At 34.4% G+C, this 4,752-nt stretch overlaps 1 pseudogene; it reads right to left on the reverse strand.

Annotated features, from left to right (window-relative positions):
• Positions 1-1,136: 1,136 nt before the first annotated feature.
• LOC107611222 (uncharacterized) lies at positions 1,137-2,740 on the reverse strand (annotated as a pseudogene).
• Positions 2,741-4,752: the final 2,012 nt, after the last annotated feature.

The raw sequence follows: 4,752 nt of genomic DNA on the forward strand, positions 1-4,752 counted from the left end.
GGATGGATTCTCCATGGAAGGAAGATCTGGATTCACCATATGATCCTCATTCGCAATAGATGGGCTGAATTGGGTACCAGTGATGAGAATCTCAAAATTTCTCAATGCTTCTCAACTGCAAAGGCTACAACCCGCTCACCGCACCATGAGAATAAATATAGCATGAGAAAATTGCAGAGCCAATTTGATGAATTGGATGAGAAAAGAAATGGAGATTAACTCATCAATGAAATAATGGTGAATCACAATAATACAAGTTAACAATGAGCCTGCATATATACACTCAGCTCCAACAAATTGAGATCTAAACTAACCTATTGTAGTGTGGCTATTGTACAATGCTAACAAACTATCATGCCAAAAATGCTGTAAACTCATCCAACTAACTACTAGAGTACTAGTATATACGAATGCTAATTACAATTATTGAACTAATCTGTTACCTAATACAAGTTTATATCTTCGTTTCGATTCAGAGCCACATCTCATTGTTCTTATCTATATTCTTCTGATTTAAGAATTGATACTATTTAATCTACAATGATGTCTTACCTTCCTCTTATATGAGTCAATATTCCTTCTCTTCACTTCATTATAATCCATCTTGTACTGAGCTTACAATAAGGCTTATTCAATTTTGATCAATAGAACCAACTCAGAAGCAACATCACCAATGTTTAGACCCTAGTTTAAAGAATCCAGTGGTGAAGTGTTCAAGTGTGGTCGTAAAATGCACGAACAACTCCAGCAATAGCAGTAAAAAACAAAGGAAAACTTGAAATGTTATAATTCTAGCAAAATCACCATATAAAATTACCAATTTGAAGTTAACTTAAACTTGTATAAAGGCTCTTGCAAAAGTCAATCTTACCAACAAGCATACAAAATTTGTTCGCATTAGAGGAACACGTTTCAATGGTTAACATGCCAACCGAAATTGCAATTCTGAAATACAAAATATCTACCAATATAGGAATCACATACTAATTCGCTGAAAAAGCCTCCATTTTCTAAGTCTCCATATACCAATGGGAGGTACAAATATATAGCTAGCAAACCAAAACATAGTATACAAGTGTGCAACTAACATTAAGTTAAGGTAAAAAGTAACAACAGCTAAGCATAAACAAATGAAATTATGCATCAGCACCATCGGAGGTTTTTGCCGCAAAAGGGTCATGAGTTGGGCCAACATCCTGTCCAATGTGGCGCTGCACGAGCCGCTGCAGATCAGCCATAACCTTGTGCTCCCTCTTGGCCTTTTCCTCATAGTTAAACATAGCCAAAGCACGCTTATCCTCAGCACTATAAACCTAGTTCTCCTTCCTAATACGAATGGCATTCATCCTCTGATGCCTGCTACCACTCATGACATAACCAAGGTTCTCAAACTTTTGAATCTCCTCAGCTGAAAGACCTACTTCACCTCTTCGTGGGATACGCTTCCCCTGCTGCACATACTACGCGATTGCATCACCTTCTCCCGGTCTAAGGGCACGACCATAACTTATGTGACCCTCTGCCCTTGGCAAGGGCATTGGCTCTACTGCAGGTTCGTTATCTAAAGCTGGTGTCTTCTGAGATTCAAAGAGTTCCTTCAATTTCAAAGCCTCGGGGTTCACCTCTGTTTTCATCACCTCTTCCACTGTTGCTTTGTTCTTTGCATCAGCAGAATCCTTTTCCTCTTCTGACTCAGAACCCTCGCTTTCTGATTCAGATTTTTTGCTTTTTTCTCTTCTGCTTACCTTCGACAGCGAAGAATGCTTCTTCTTTCTCCTGCTGCTACCATCGGAAGAATAATTGCTTTCACTCTCTTCACTCTCATCAGATTCGCTATAGTTTCTCTTCTTTCTGCTCCCTCTTCTCTTACCACTCTTCCTCTTACCCTTCCTATTTTTGCGCTCCTCTTCTTCAGTATCGCTTTCCTCCGATTCAACATCACTATCAACTTTTCTCCTTCAACTTCTCCTTCTCCGACCCTTCGACTTGGAACTCCTTCTTCTCTTCCTCCTTGAAATTGAATCGTCAGATTCAGATTCACTCTCATCAGATTCGTTATCGCTATTCGACTTTCGTCTACTGCGCTTGGAACCAGAACTGTTTCTTCTCCTTCTCCTCGAGCGCGAACCGTCGGATTCCGATTCAGACTCCGAAGAACTCTCCGAATTGGATTCAGATTTTGATTTTTCATAATGTTTGATCTCTTTGTCGCTCGAATCGTTATTTTCAATACCATATTTTTCATTTCATTAATCTCTTCTGCTTTTTCTTCCTCTGATTCTTGTTCGTTCTCGCGCCTAGGAGGACTCGGCGTGATGTTCCAGATACAGTGCCTCAACGAATTCCTCATCTTCTGCCTCTTCAACCTCCGATACTCTTTGAAAGGCAATCCCTTTAGTTCCTCGTCGGACTCGGAATCGAAGCGCCGTCGCCAGTCACCATTGCGACGGTCGCGGTTGTGAAACAAGCCACCGTTCTGGCGGCCGAAGTTCTTTGGAAGTGCGTCACCGTTAGGATGTCCTTCGTTGGTGGTGACACGCTTGGGGCTTCTACGTTCGGACGACTCGGGTCGGTGGCGATCACAGCGGCGGTCTCTACTGCGGTTGTATGAGTCATAGCTGGGGCTTCGACGGCAGTGACAATAATCGTCGGAGAGGTCGAAATCCGGGGTGGTGCGATGTTCCCGGTCGAAAGGGCGTCGTTCGTTAGGGATTTCGATTGTGGAAGGTATCCTTCCCATCGCGGAAAATGAAGGGTTGGGATAGGGGAGTTAAGGGTTCCAAAGAGGCCAGTATTTTACCTATTTTTGTCTTTTTCTGGTAGAGTTTCTACATTGTCTCAGTTTGGGTCGCACCATTATTCTAAACTAGAATTAGATATTAAAATTAAGGATTTTATTAAATAAACAATGACTTTTTTAAATAATGTGAATAATGAATTTTAAGGTAGTATTTGTTTTAAAGTATTAAAATAGAAATTAGAAAATTGTGATTCAGTATTATGTTTGTTTGTTTAGAGACTAATACTAAAATTTCAGTATTTTAATACCTCTAAAAAGTAAGAACATAATTGTTTTGAAGTACTAGAATGGAGACTCAAAGACTGGAAATTTTAGTATCATGTTTGTTGGCGCAAATACTGATACTAAAATTTCAGTCTCTATTCCCAAAAATTTTAGTATTTCAGTACCTTTAAAAAGTAGGGACACAAGAGATTGAAATTTTTGGAGATAGAGACTAAAATTTTAATAACATTTTATACCTAAAATACCCTCATTTCAATTAATGAATTCTAATTTTACCCTTTGTGCAAATTAAATTAGAGTTTCTTTCTTATTTCAATCTCTATCTCCCATTTTATACCAAACACAATACTAAGATTTATTTCAATCTCTGTCTATCCGTCTTTGTCTCTTAGTCTCAGTCTTAGTCTCTCAGTCTCTGTCTCTCTTCCAAACGCTATCTAAGATTGACCCAATAAAGTAAATAAATACTCCATCTCCAAATTACCTCTTAAACCTTAATATTAGGATAACCATCTAATGAATTGAACATCCAGCTATTGTTAATTATACATGAGTAAATCGAATAAACAAAAAATAACCATCCAATTAAGAATAATCAACCTAATCATCTGCATACCTATTGAATTGAACATATATATTGATCACATTGTTTAATATTCTCATTATCTCCCGATACTTTTCCTAAAATTAATTATTAGTGTAAAATATATATTAAAATAAAAATTTATATTACAAATAAAAATTTAATTATTTTACTAATTTTTATAATTTTATCAAATTTTTAATGAAATTTTTATATTTTTTAATTAAATTTTTATACTATTTTTAATTTTATAATTAAAATTTTTATATTAAAAATATAAAAATTAATAAAATATTTTTTTAAAATACATACCCTCAAAAATCTATTTATATTTTTTATTATGAATACCTTAAATTTATAAAAAAATATTCAATTAATTTTAATATTTTTCATATAAAAAATAACGTAATTATAAAATTAAAAATTAGAGACTCAATTAAAAGAATAAAAGTATAAGGATCTAATAATTTTGAAGTATATCTCGTTTTAAAAAGAATTGAACTTGACTCTTCATCTCTAAAGAATGTATACTTCGGCAAAAAAGAAAAATACGGAGGATTGATACTACAAAAAACACTCTAATGTTCAAGTTAATATGAAAAGTATATACGAACAGTAAAATAAATCAGATATTAGAACTTATCCTTTTTTTGGGCAAATGGCGGTATTAAGTCATTTTGGATGAAAATATTACATGATTCAACCAAACAAAAAAAATAAGACATGGATCAACTAAAAGCATGTATCTATATAATTCGAATTAATGTAATTCGAAATAAAGACAATGATACTTTGAATCAATGCCGTTCGAATTATGAGGGAGTATGCATGCTAGGTAGTTCGAATCATACTAATTCGAATTACGCATGGGGAAGTTCGAATCACTCTGACTCGAATTATGCTTGAGCAGTTTGAATCACTCTAATTCGAATTATATGGTGAGCAATTCGAATTCTATACAATACTCTTCTGCCCATTTTTGATATAATTTGCAATACTTTTCTGCTCTTTTTTTATTAAAAAATTAATAATTTATTAAAAAAATTATTAAAAAAATTAATAATTTAAAAATTAAAAAATTTATATTTTATTTCATACATTAAAAAAAAGCTAACAAAATATTTGATTACGAGACTTCTTTAAA

Source organism: Arachis ipaensis, chromosome B8 (assembly GCF_059453495.1).
Source record: "Arachis ipaensis isolate K30076 ecotype BB chromosome B8, ASM5945349v1, whole genome shotgun sequence".
Classification (NCBI taxonomy): Eukaryota; Viridiplantae; Streptophyta; class Magnoliopsida; order Fabales; family Fabaceae; genus Arachis; species Arachis ipaensis.